This window comes from Miniopterus natalensis, chromosome 10, assembly GCF_054644295.1.
Source record: "Miniopterus natalensis isolate mMinNat1 chromosome 10, mMinNat1.hap1, whole genome shotgun sequence".
Lineage (NCBI taxonomy): Eukaryota > Metazoa > Chordata > Mammalia > Chiroptera > Miniopteridae > Miniopterus > Miniopterus natalensis.
Window position 1 is genome coordinate 17,704,469 of NC_142090.1, and position 14,785 is coordinate 17,719,253.

General features: G+C 43.5%; 1 protein-coding gene across 1 annotated transcript in view; it reads right to left on the reverse strand.

Moving 5' to 3' along the window:
• SND1 (staphylococcal nuclease and tudor domain containing 1) overlaps positions 1 to 14,785 on the reverse strand; it is a 418,687-nt gene that overhangs the window by 98,704 nt on the left and 305,198 nt on the right. The gene's annotated exons all lie outside the window — the stretch shown is intronic.

Below are 14,785 nucleotides of genomic sequence, written 5' to 3' on the forward strand. Positions count from 1 at the left end.
TGCCTCAACCTCACTTACATAAATGGCTCTTTTACCTAGACTACACCAATACGCCCAGCCATTCTGCATTCTGAGAGCCATTCCAGCTGTCTCTCAGATATTTCCTCTTCACTATCTGATTTTCCCATCAAATTCAAAAGTGTTAACTCTGTCATTTTCCTCTTTAAATAAGCTTTCCCTTCTGTCTTCTGGCTATATTTTATCAATAGTATAATTAGTTTTTCATTCAGAATCAGAGACAGAAAAACAAAATCTGATGAAGTATCAGGTGTCTGGAGTCAGAGAGACCCAGATTCACATCCTAACTCTATCACTTAGCTTTGTGACCTTGTCAAGTAACTGTACCACTAAAAGCCTACACTGCCCTATTTCTAAAGCTAGTATAATAATACATCTACTTTATATCTACTTCACATGGTGGTTGTGTGAACTAGGGGAGATTATGTATGTAAAATACTTAGCACAATGCCTGACAGATGGGAAGGTTCAATACATTTTAGCTCTGATTACCTGATCATTATTACCATTATTACTCTTAACAGTTACCCATGCTCAAAATCTCAGTCATCTTTCACTCCACAACTGGCCTGTAAGATCCCTGAGGACACAATTCCATCCTTCACACTTCTTTGTATCCAGAGACAGTATTTTATACAAAATAGGTGCTCACTATCCAACTTAGATGGCCTTTTCTTCCTCTCCTTGATTTAATCATTCACTTTGCAAATACATTTATTGCTAACAGTGCTCATCTGTGACAGGCCATGAAATGGGTTGTGTTTTGATGTACAAATTAGACTTATAAATATTTCCCCCCAAATCATATTGCAATAAAAAGCTGAACTAAGCTAGAGACATAGGAAAAGAAAACAATCAAATTACGGGGAGGACACATTTAGGGCCCATGTCTGTGATTCACTGCTGGTCGCTCCTGCTGCCATAAGGCAGAATGGTGAGGCGTTACCTCTTATTTACAAACAGCCTCAGGTGGAGGAACAAGAGACTTGGCATGGGGAGGCAAAGTGGCAGGGCATCTAGGCTACTGCAGACACCTGCTGGGGAGCGTTTGGGAGAAGAAGAGCCACTGCTGGGACAGAAGGTACATCGCTTATGGATGAAGCCAGGTGGCTGTTCATTGTTTCTGGCCACAGCACAGATTCAAGGTCATAAAGCTCAGAGGAAGAGGAATAGTTTATACCTTGGGTTTTCAGAAGCTCAAGAAGAGAGCTTTCTCCTCAAGTCTCAAGGCCTCATAAAAGAAATACATCAAGTCAAACCAAATGCCAGACAGGGAGCACACTGCAGCCACCTGAGCTGTGGCCAGGGCCGTTCTCCCACCCAGCCGAGATCGGACAGCTGAAGGCCCCACCCAGCTGTCACACAGGTAACAAGATCACCAGGGCTGCCTCACTCCCGGCACCTCATGCCTGGCTGCACAGGGAAGTGAAGCTTATTTAGGTAAGACAGTAATAAACTCATAGAGCCAAAGAGCCTGAGATTAACCTTGAAGGGAGAGATAGGGCTGGAGTAAAATGGAATGAAAGATAGCCCATGGTTTTTACAATACCAACAGCCAAAAACACTTCTCATTTTATAACTGCAAACTAAGCAAGAAGAGAATTGTCAGAGAGAAAAATAAACAAGTCTATTAAACTTTTTGGCCACATAACCATAGATAAAGCATTATTGCAGAAACAAGAATAATGCTAAAATAAGCGTTTGTTTCCACCCTTAGCAGCCATTTGGTTGGGCTATGACCAGGGCCTAGAATTGGGATGGGGCCAGGGCAACTCACCAGGCAGCAGGGACTAGGGGAAAGGACTTTCACTAAAAGGTCAAACAAGATAACTGAGTCTCACTTGTCGAGAAGATGTACACATTCTATTCCCCTGTCACTTTCTTGGTACTCTGAAATCTCAAAAGATCCTAGCAGCTCTCTCTGAATCCTGGGAGACCATTGAGTGATTCAATCCAGAAAACAAGATGGCTCAATGAACCCAGGGAGTTAAACAAGTCAAGCTGAAATGTACTCAAAATATCTTTCAGAAGACAGTCCTCTTCTGTGGTGACCAAAGCCCAACCACTCCACATAGAAGCAAAGGCAAAGGAGGGCCTTTGTTGAGTGCTCCTCCGCTTCCCAACAACTGAGCTCCAGCTGTTCAGGAGGAGGAAGCGGAAGCATGCTGTTTCCCTGCCCTTTTTTAAGTGGAAAAAGTAAACACATCCATGCACATCAATTCCTGTCGGGCAGGTAGGTGAGAGAAAGAAGAGGGGGACACAAAGCTGCTTGGGAACAAGAATATTATGTCTGCTTTTATAATCTACTTCCTTTTCTTCTGGGTGAACTCTTCTCCTCTACTTGTCTTCTCTGAAGTCACCCTTTCCTAGTCAAAACCTGTCTCACTGTCACATCGCAGCCCAGGGTCAGATGTAGCTTAGCTGACACTACTTATTAGGACAGATAGAGAAGTTGCATCTTAAAGACAGACCCAGTGGAAGCAGGTAACAGTTAAACCCAGGAGTAAGTCTAGATACAGGGGTGGGGAACCTTTTTTCTGCCAAGGGCCATTTGGATATTTATAACATCATTCGCAGGTCATACAAAATTATCAACTTAAAAATTAGCTATGAAAAAAGCTCCTAGGTTTATTTCCCACCTGCGGTTGCCTTGGCAGGGCCAGACCAAATGATTTCATGGGCAGGCTATTATACGGCCCATAGGCCGGACATTCCCCACCCCTGGCTAGAAGAACAAAGGGAGAAAATGAACATTTACTGAGTACCCACGAGTATCCAAAAATTGACATAAGGCCCCAGATCACAAAGGTAGTAAGTGGCCTAGCTAACCCTTAGGTTGTCAGATACTAAAGCCATTGAGAAAAAGTACAGTTTTGGAGTTGAACAACACTGTAACCAGGTGGTGTTATAACCCACAATGGAGAGAGCAGGTAGGAGAGTCCAGGGTCCTGGGGCACTCAGTTTCCAGCTGGGCAAGTGAACAGACTCAGCTGGTATTTAGAAAACACGAAGAGGCACTTAGCACTGGGGTGGTCATGGTAGCAGAGTTTCAGGCACTGTCAGATAGAGCACAGGGGCCAGTTCCTTGCTCTGGGCAGGGGAATTCCTACACACAAGGGGAGACCCTAGGCAGAATACCAACACAGGGACTCAGACACATGGAGTGGGCAGGAGGAGGCAGAGTCTATTATCAGACCAGGGGTCAAAGTCGGGGCCAGGATAGCAGGAGGGGTTTGATGATATCAAATGTATGACTGTTAGAAATCGATGCACCAAGCTAATCCTGCACATGAAAGATAGTGCAGGTGACTGTTTTTCAAACTTCAATTTTTATTTTGACCCATATACACATGTATATTTGGGTTTATATACTTTATATAACAAAGTTTCCACAAAATAATGGTTAATCTTGACTACATGTGCTGTGCTCTGTCTCTCTTCTGTTCTATTTCATTAAAGAAAATAAAGATGGTTATTACATTGAATTAATTTAAGTCCTCCAGTGGGGCAAGACCCTCAGCTTGAGAAACACTGGTGTAGACCGAGGCATGAAGACAGAATGCTGGCAAGGACAGGCAGGACCTAATGGCTTTCTTGGAGAGTTCAAAGGCTACCAAGTGCTTATTTATCAGCTTCTGGACTTGCTTTTGTGTCCCTATGGATCAAAGGACAGGGCAGGAAATATGCTGTCCACTAACAAGAAACCAAATGAGCGCTAACATTCTAAAGCTGAAAAGACAGGTGTCACTGCTGAAAACCCGGTGAGGACACATGCTGTCAGCCAGAAGAGTTGTACTGCGCCTTCCTTTCCCAAGAGTGCGGTCAGGAAGGGAACTCTGTCCAAGCTGCACCTTTATTCAAATGACTGCAGCACTGGCAGGGGTCTCTGATGTGCAGCTTTGTTACCAATATACGGCACTTAATAAATAAATAAATAAACAAATAAATAAAAAAGATCAAGGTAAAGAAAGTTGGGTTCTCAGAAAGCGAACCCGAGGCTATAGTTGCTGAGCTGGGCAAGTCAACACACAGCAATGGAGAGATCCCAAGGTGGTAAATACAAAGTGAGCCCTGGCTGGTGGCTCAGCTGATTGGAGCGTCATCCTGTACACCATAAAGGTTGCAGGTTTGATTCCCAGTCAGGACACATACCTAGGTTGTGGGTTCGGGGAGGGTACAGGAGGCAAATGATGGATCAATGTTTCTCTCTCTCTCTCTTCCCTCCTCCCTCCCTTCCTCTCACTCTAAAAAAATAAAAATGTATCCTCAAGTGAGAATTAAAAATACCCACAAAAAACAAAGGGAGATAATAAGCTGAGGTCCAGAAGCTCCCTGGCGCCAGGTGAGGAAGTGCCGGTGATTCTGGATATGACTATTTCCACTCCCAGCGTCTTTCCAGATAATGCACCGTAACACACCAGGGCAGCGCTGCCTGCGGATACGGACGCATTAACCTGCTGTGCTTCAAACACCACAGGTGCAGATCAACAGTCAAATTTCCCCCGACACTTACGAGCCATTCAAAAACCAAAAACATTTAAATAATAATTAAAAAAACCCCTCTAAACCTAAAAAAAAAAAAAAAAAAAAGAGTTCCTTCCTATTATGGAATGTGCCCAAATCAAGAGAGACACGCTGCCTGTGGGGCCTTCTCAGCTGACCTCCCACTCAGCTGAGAAGGCAGACAACCCCCCACCCTCCTGTTCCACAGGGCTCTAGGACTGCTCTGAAGCCCTACAGACCTACCTGCCCATAGGTAAAACATTATTTTTCACAGCCTTTCTATGCTCTCTGGATATGATGGCTGAACAAGACTATTTCAAAAACAAAACAAAACAAGGATTTGCCTCATTTTGTATGGTTCAGGAAGAGAGAATTCTACACTAGCCATCAGCACATGACAGTTATAGTTTCTGTTCTGCCACTGATCAAGTAGAAAACCTCTCCAGGCCTCATTGTCTCTGTCTATAAAATGAAGGAGCTCCAAAGTCTCCCCGTCCATAAAATCCTATAATTTTGGTTATGCCCTTTTAAGATTCCTCACCCAAGGCTTGACTCCTGGAGTATAGAGTGCCTCCTTTCAAATTTAAAATGCTGCACTACAGAGCATTCTATTAAAAAGAAATTATATATTTAGAGACATTGACTAACCAGGTAATTAACTCAAATACTTTGGTCAGTCAGCTTTGGAAAAGAAGTACAGATTCTTGTTAATGATACAATAATGGCCACAGAAGAGATTCTATTGATGGCTATGTACGAGTCATGTATCACTCTATTTTACACTGTACGTTGAGTTTTATGATAATTAAGCCTCTGGGCTCAGAGTGCATTTGCTTTTTCCTTTATTAGTAGCTAAAGGGAAGTAAGTGTGGCAAATCTGCCTTAGCTAGAAGTGGAAGCTTCCCAAACAAGAGACTGGGCATTAGGTGAAGAAAACAGAAATCTAGGGGAGACAATAAGCAATTGGAAGGATCAGTCACTGGTGCTTATCGCATGCCCACTGTGTGCTCACTACCACATTGGACACCGTCGAGGGAAGGGCACAGGAGGCACGCAGACATAATCTTTGCCTATTTAGGACACCTAAAAATGACACAGTTCACGTCACAGACCCGTCACTCCATTTCACTAATACATATCAGTGCCTACTCTGGGCTAGGCACTGTGTTGGAAGGTGAAAACTCAATGATGAAAAGCAAAGACTCTGTGCCAATGAAGCTTAATTTCCATCATGAAAACATTACTTTCCTCTACCGTTGTATAAGACGTTATTGGTGGCTGAATTCACCATTCACCTGTAGGTTGCAGAGCGTTAAAAAATAACGTGATAATGGGATTATGTTAGGCACAAGCACGTGTGTCTAGGAGACTTGGTAGAACGGACAAGTCATTACGGGGCTCATCATGCCATGTCCCTTGTTAAGGGACAGCCTCAGGCATCTATGTTTTCTAGCACATGACCCGGCTTCTGTCCTCTCCCCTCACCACAGATGGGGATGGAGGTCAGAGCAGAAGGTGGAGAATGACAGGGAGGGAGGGAGGAGAGTTGCTGCTGCACCTGATTGAAGGATAGCTTGCAATCAGGCTGGCAGAGGGGAAAAGCTCTGTCCAAGTAGAAATCAGGTAAGAAAGGTGTTTTTCTGGAATTTGAACTGGACTGGGTACAAAACAAGTCCATTGGGAGCTAGAGGGAGGGGAATACCTTGCACCAACATTGGAGCACAAATATTGGCTATCTACAGAAGTCCCTGGAATCTCAGGCCAACAGTCGCCCTCCAGGTTCCAGCATCTGTGAGATCTGACCTAAACTTGGAACCTGTTAGTTTCCTGGATGTTCCCATAAAACTGCTCTCTCTCCTCATTTGCTACTATAAGCAAGCCTAGGTGAGAACAAAATAATCCAAATAAAACTAAAACTAAGTTGCTTCTTAGGGTGGGTACTATATCATATTCAGATTTTACACTTTCTAGGATCCAACACATGCCTAGCACATAGGGCCACTGTAGATCTTCAACAAATGCTGAATGAATATTAGGGAGAAGTACTTTAGAAAAGAACTACACAGAGAAGGAAATGGCTAATTAACTGTCAAGGTTGTAGACCTTATGCAAATAGTAAGAGAGGGGCCAATAGAACCCCTAACTACATACATCCCACTTTCCCATGGTTACACAGCACTTCAAGGAAGACAGACAGATAGACAAATAAACAAACAAACAAAAAACCCAGCAACACCCACTTACCCACTGGTCTTTAAATTAGAACATTTGGGAAATGCAGGTTCAATACAGAGAGGAAGTGGTCAACACTGACCAGCAATGTCAGCGAGACCTGAGGCTGGAGCACTGCAAAGATGTTTAGTTTCCAATATAACAAAGAAAAACAATTACCATTTCTGACCCTCTGTTTGGCTCTAGGAAGCTCTGTGACCAAATGGAAGTACAGGAAACTGGAGCACATTTAAAGAGAGCAATAGAAATCGACTCAGGTAGGGAGGCGTGCCTTTAAAGGAAAGGAAAGATAAAAAGTGCTAGATCTGTACAGCTCGGTTAAGCGGTGACTAAGGATGACACGACAGCAATCTGCAAATATCTGAAAGGTGTAAACACAGAAAGGAGGGAAAATGCTTAGCCTGAAAACAGGGGGTGTGCTTATTAAGGGAAAGAAAATCCGGACAAAATATTGGAAAAAGTTAGCATGGAGATGATTACTGGGTTATAAAGAAGTTTCCCAATGAAAATGAAAATGCTACTGTTTGATTCTAAAGCTGAAAGGTGGCCACTAAGCCTACCCTCTGCTTATGTGAAAGCAGCCCAGACCAGGGAACTGTGATTTTATTTTCTACATTTAGGGAAAACTTCTTTAATAATAGTCAAATCTAAGTACCTCTGCTTTAAACATTGTTCCCCTAAACTTCAACACAATTTTTGTTGATCAAAACACAGAGGAGACAAAATGGTAGTTTCGATGGGACTTTCGAAACAAAAACAGGCTTTATCAGCTAGCATTGGCATGTGCCTAGCTAGCAGATAAAGTGGAGCTGAGTATAGAGCCAGAGGTCAGACAGCTGGGAAAGGGGCAGGAGACTAGATGATCTCATCTGGTGAGGCATCTTCAGCCCTGGTCTCGAAGAACCTAGGTAAGAATGCTGTAAAATGCTGTAAGTTTCCCAGATGGGAAAGTATGGACACCTCTTCCTTCTTTCTAAATACACAGTCCCTGGAGTAAACATCAAGGACATGGCAAAGCACAGAAGAACACCAAAATAAGCTTCCTGTCACACTGACTGCACTCCAATACCTTTGCCTGAGTTCCTGCTGCTGCAGCTAGACAATTTATAATTCACAGACTCTCAGCAGAGATTTTTTACCCCTAGATTCAATTAGTTCCATTTTTCTACTTTCTCTTGCCACCCTTCCCCCCACCAAAAAAACCCACAATTTTTTTTAAAAACCCACTACACATACAGGGTAAGATATTTAAATGCTGTATGTAGCCCAAGGAAAAAAACCCATATTTAACTATGTCCAGGTCAATTTAAAATATTCTTTGGGGTTAACAATATTTAGATAGTTATTCCTTATCTAAGCATCAAGCACAAAATCAAGAACTCAAACCATTGCTACAAAATGCAGAGGAAGACAGGCCATCTGCCTGATTTTGAGAATGTGGTTATCACCTAAATATACATGCAAAGCCAAATCAGTTCACATTGTTGGTTCTCAGAAATGTAACACATCTCATACACCAAAGCTTGCTCTTAGTTCTGTCTCATAAGTTTTAAAGCAGAAATAATCTGGAGGTCTCAAGTTGCAAATGCTGTTAATGGAATCAGTTAACAATTGAGAACTGCAACCATCCCACTCTGGAGCAGCTTGTCCTCCATTTTCATGTTCTCAAAACAGCCCAAAAGAGCAAGGCAAACGGTAAACCAGTTGGTTCCTAAGAGTTAGTTCTACATGGTACGAGGCCTCAATTTGTATTGAAAGGGTCAGAAATGAAACAAGGATTTTGCATTATCTCAAATTCTTTCTTCTTTCCCTTGTTCTCTAAACCTGCTACTTTGCTCAGGGGAGATAGTGTCTTGTGACCAATTTTGGAACATGTCACTGCTAAAGTTCTTTCAGTGACCAGAATAAAGGGATAAAAGAAGAATGAACAGATCCTAATTAAAGGGATCAAACTCCTCAGGTAATTGTAGTCAGGGAAGTCAGAATCAGTCAGGAGGTGAGACTGAAGCTGTTTTTAGTCCATAGCTCCAGTTGCTGAGGTAGACTTTGATTTGGTGATGTTTGATGCACTTGCTGAAAGACCAGAAACTGAAGTTAACTGGGAAGAGGAGCAATAAGATGCAATCTTCAAAATGCAATGCAGTCCCCACAGGGGACTGGGGAAAGGGGCGAAGGGGAGGCATCTGCAAAAGGAGGTGCAGTCCTTGGCTGTAAATGTGCCTTAAAATGTTCTGATCTGAGTTCTGATCAATGGCATGACCTAGGAGAGAGCTGATGGTTCAGGTCTCTTCTCTAATTGTTGTTAGACTATTCATGGCAGACCCCATTCTGTAGTAATTTTGAGTTAAGGGATATATGCCAGTTCTCTCTGTATCCCCAGTATCTGGCAAATAATAGATACTCAATAATTATTTGCCAAACGAATGCCAGAGAGGAGAAAATCTAACAGGGATAAATACAACAAACCCATTCTAACAATGTCCTATTCCAAGTTCCGAATGCATGCTAGTTAACACTTGGTGAGTTCATGAGGATTTCTAGTAACTCTTATTTCTAGGACCAAGGCGAGTAAGTGTTAAATGCTAAATCACCGAACATTATCCAAGGAGACAAAGAAGAGATGGCTTAGGGGCCTTATTGCGTTTTTCTGGCTCTCAGTCTAGCTGGGCAGTGTGCAGAACTGGCTTCACCAACTTGACTTATCACTGGCTTTAGACACCAAAGAATCATTCCCAAAAGGAAGAAACGTGTTTGAGCTGGTACGGATAACAATTGGGCCAGCATCAGAATAACCTCTTATAAATGTCCCTATTGCAGAGCAAGATCTGAAAACAATGATTTTCAAAGAAAGAAAAAACTCTCACTGATTAACGAGGCCTTTCTCTTCCCTGGCATCCCAAGAGCATGGCCATAAACAATCCAGCCAGGTAGTCTCTGGAATGGGTTTGAGGAGGGGGTTGGAGATGGCAGACAAGCTGTCTGCTTCCCAATACATATTCATTTTTGGGTTTGCTACAAGCAGTAGCTGCAGTATTATCATCAACCAGGAGCAGAATGAAACAACTGGGCAAAAGAAAGAACTATGCCCTCCAAAAATGTTTTCTCTTGGGTTTCTCTTCATTTTCCATATCAAAACAGCAACCTTCTATCTTTATTACATAGAAAACAAAGTATTTGAGGTCAAAAGGTAGGGCAACAATGGTCTTTCTAATGACAAGACAGCTATATGGATGGCTCAAGCTTTTATATAACACCCTGGCACCATGGAGACAGCACCTAACACGCACAAACCCCAAGTGTGAGCAACGAGGGGGAGTTGGTTTCTATGAGAACCTCAACTTTTGTTTTCTCTGACTTATTTTAAACATGTTAACTTTATCTCTGAATCAAATAAAACTTAGATTATTCCCCCCCCCCCTTCATTTTTGGCACTGAAGAACTCCAATCAGTATTTTAAATTCCAAGTTAATGGATAAAGAGAAAAATTTGAATCCAAGGTCCAGGCTGGTAGAGAATAGCTACAGGGTTGCGAGAAAGCCACAGGAAATACGCACTTGGATCTTTTAAGTAAAGCTTCCAGAAGGTATTCTGGCACACACCTGGCAGCCAAATGTAAAAGCTACTTACCTGCATAAATTTAGAGTGACTTTTTCTAAACCAAGTTGTGTTGTTATTTGAACAAAATGGTTCTAAGATGTGTGGAGTGTACTTCCAAACTATCGGCCTTCTTGATTTCACTCACAGAAACTTGCTCTGAGCCTCTCCTCCTGAGGCAAGTGAAATGTAAATGTCTAGAGATGTCTACTCAGCTAGTGGAACCGGAGAAGAAACCAGCCAGTGTCAGGAATACTAAGGCATGAAAACCAAGAACAATAAATACAGCACTGAAAGCTGAGAAACTCTTCAAGAGCCCTTTACCTCATTAGCTGTACTAATAAATAAGCAAATCCAGATAGACAGACATACATGCAGGGGCAGGGGCAGGGGCAAAAAGGAATTCTAAAAAGCCAAGGTTCTTCAAGAGCACAGGATGATCTTGGACATATAAGTACATTTTATCCTGATGAGTAACTTGACTTCTGGGCCATGGATGAAGGAAGCGTGGCAGTCTTTTGTTGTCGTTGTTACCATAATGTAAAGGGGTAAACAGACAATTTCTGCAGGCTAAATCCAGCCCGCAGCCTGTTTTTATACAACCCACGAGTGAAGAATGGTTTTTACATTTTAGAAAGGTTAAAAAAAAATCAAAAGAATATTCTGTGACACATGAAAATTGTGTGACATTCAAACTTCAGCTTCCATAAATAAAGTTTTATTGGAATTCAGCCACACTCTGTTGTCTATTTGTGACAGAGGCCGTATGGCCCACAAAGCCTAAAATACATACTATCTAGCCCTTTACAGGAGATGTTTGCTGACTCTTGCTCTAGAGCACATTGTAGGCTGGTTAAAAATAAATAAATCCAAGCAAGGCACAGAGTTCAACTTCCCAGAACTAGAACATCAGTACAGGTGAGAGCATAAGAATATCTTAAATAATAATAAAAACAATACTAAAAAAGTTTATGGTCGTATGGTCTACAAGGTAAAAGGGAAGGGCACATGGCTCAAGGGAAGCTGTCTGAGGCAGCTGAATTAACCACAGGTGTGTGGCCTCAATATGCCTCTCCTGCACCCTGTTTTAGGAATGTTCCTTCTCCTGCATTTGTGGTCTTTCCCCTTTATTCCCACAGACTCAGATGTCCCCATTCAAAACTTATACCCCCTAAACACAAACCTTGACATTCCAGAGTTGCCATTCTTTGTTCCTCACCATAACTACTTCCCTCCACTCCCTGACAACAGACCTTCGCTCCTATGATTTTATACTCCGACTTTATCTTTCTGTGAAACTCTACGAGGAAAAGTGCCTTCCTCACTGGCAACTCTGATAATCTCTTCTCAGTGGGAGCCCTAATAGGTCTCTATATGGCATTTGACACTGCATGAACCCTTTACTGAAACTCTTTCCTCCCCTTGCTTCTCTTTAGTGGTGTCCTATCTCTCCGGGCTGCTGGTCTTGTCTATTGTTGTTGCCTCAGTTCTGCCCTCTTTTGACTCCGCACTGTCTCTTGGAAAGCCCATCCATCTTCACGTGCTCCATCACTGTGATCAGGCAGAACCCACAGACCTGGAATCTTAACTGTCCTCTAAGCTCTAGATCCAAGTCCCAAATGTCTGACAGACATTTCCCCTTGGATGTCCTCCCAATACCTCAATTCAAAATGTCTAAAACCAAACTCATCTTCCTCACTCTCCTCTTTTTTCCCTTGTCCCTATTCTGTTTTCAGTACTTTCAGCACATCCTCCCAATCTGAAAAACTCACTTATCTTTGATTTGTCCCTACTTTATCCACACAGCCCAACGACTGCTATATCTTATCAATTCCATTAATTTCATCTCCATAGTTGTTTGTATAGTCCATAGATTCCTCTCAATCTTCAATATAATTCAGCTTGCTCAGGCTCCTGTCACTTTTAGCCATAATCTTCATACAAACACACACATATTTGATTTTAGAGAGAGAAGAAGGGAGAGGGAGAAGAGAAACATCGATCAGCTGCCTTCTGCACACCCCCTAGACATATGCTCTGACTGGGAATCGAACTGGTGACCTGTCGGTACACTGGATATCACTCAACTAACTGAGCCACACCGGCTGGGACAAGCATCTTCTGATTTACCTGCCTGCCCCCTATTTCCCCTTATACTTGATTCTTCCCACACACAGCTAACAGATTAATTATCCTAAAGCAAAATATTCTGCTCAAAACCCTTCAGTGGCTTCCCGCGGTTTCCCATATAAACTTAGAGCTTCACAATCTGACATTTAGGCCCTCTCTAAGATTTGGTCCAGTTCCTTGGGAACATATAAAACATTCATTACCTACTTGACAGCGCTTCAAATATCTGAAGACAGCACAACATCTATTTCGTCTCATCTTCATGTCTTATTTTCTCTAGGCTAAACATCCCAGGTCCTCAAAAAACATGGGTTTTGATCTGCTACCATTCTACTGTTTTTCCAGTTTTAGCCCACATAACATGAAGGGAATCTTCAAACTGGAAATACATTTTTAGCTGATTTAATTAAAAAGGTCTGATGGGGTAGTGGGTACATCCCTTCTCATGGCTTTGAGAGCCACGTTTGGAGGCTGAGGCAGAGAGATCTGCTGCCTTTGTTGGACGAATGGGGGAGGGGTGTGAAGGGACAGCACACCAGTCCTCCCTCCCTGGGACCAGGCAGATGGACTTTACTCCAGGCAGGACGCTGCAGCAAGAGAGACAATTCCATTTGTGCAGCAGGAATCCGGGCCGAGGGAAAGGAAGCCCTAAGGGACTGTGTGGGAGAGGCCGAGCCTGTCCTGTGGAAGCCCACTCTCATTCTCTGTCTCTCAGCAGCAGCCCCAGGCATGATGCGGAGACCCTGGTGGTGTAGTGACAAGCAGTCTATTCATTTCCTTCTCGCATTCACTGGGCTCTCTGGGATAAAAAAGGTACAGCAAATCCAAACACTGCCTAGAACCCACTCAGCGAATCCAGGGAAAGAGTGTTCTAGTGAAGTGGTCATTTCCCTGTCTGGGAGACCGGAGGGAACAAGAGGGCCTCTGCATCCTTTATTCTCCACGGCTGCAGCACTGCAGAAACAACTATTTCAGTCATCGCTGCGGCCAGCGAAAGCACCACTTGCACTTAATTGAGGCTTTTTAGCTCCTGTCACACTGTGCCCACAGGGCACCAAGCACCAGGATTTGAACTGTGACAATGGATGCAAAGCTTCAGTGGGAAAGCGGGAGAGAAGGGAGGACAGTCAGGGAGAAAACACAGTACCTGAGGGACAAGCTTCCAGATTTTTTGCAGCCAAATGGGAGATAGTAGCCTGTCTCATCAGCTGCGCCTGTCTTCAAGAAAGCGGGAAGCTGCTCTAGTGCACTTACTGCACAACTGAAGGGCAGCACTAGACACAAACCCTGGATGGGAAGCTTGCCAAAAATCATGATTTCTAATACAGGAGTGACAGGTGAGGAAGTGGAGAGGGAGTGCTTAGGAAGGGTGGGAGCAGAGACTTCCTGAACACAGCCGGTGATCAAGCACGCTGCCTGATGATTCCTGGTGCTTGTGACAACCCAGGGCCATGTGCTCACTAGCTCAAGGAAAGAGGGTGACGAAAAGGGAGGGAAGGGGAAGGAGGCTGACTGAGAAAAGCACAGTCTCTGAGCCTGAGCTTACATGTCCACTCCTATGGCAGGAGACAGCAGCTGTCCTAAAGACTCAGATCAGAATCTGACATTTGTGGGAACTATGATACCAGGGCAGTGCCTACCTACCGATGGGCACACACCCTCTGTGTTAGTGTCTGAAGCGGCAGAGACCAGAGACAAGAATGGGAAGATCCACTGGCACCGCAAACTTGAGAATAAAGTTTCATTCCAGGAAAATGGGGAGAGGAGCCACTCCTTGTATCTCACACCTTTCCTATCTCTTCCAAAGCCTTAGGGTGTCTCCAGTTTCCTTGCCCCACCCTGAAAAAGTCTATGATGGCCCGTTTGTGCCTCCTCGCTGACTTTTATTCCAGGTTCCCTCTCCACTACACCCTAGCCCCACTCCACATTAGGCAGGTCTTGTCCAGTATCACAAGCCAAAGGAAAGGCCATTAGCTAAAACCTGAGACTGTGGATACTGACTCCTCAGCAGGGCCAAGTGGCAGAGAATCCCCCCCTTCCCCTGAGAGGGAGCAGTGCTTCTCCTGAAGTGTGTCCCCTCCACACCTTCCTATTATGCCCAGGATGGGGCACATGAGGCTTGTGACTAGGCACCTGAATTAAAAGAAAAATGTCAGGGTACACATCGTTGTAGGGAATTTTGAGGACTCTGGAAAGCTGTACATTTTGTCAGCGCCTGTCTTATATACAGTAATTATATTTTGTTTCTGTAGTTTTTGTCATTAAAGTAATCTTGTGCCCTCTAAAATTATAAAACAAACAAAACAAA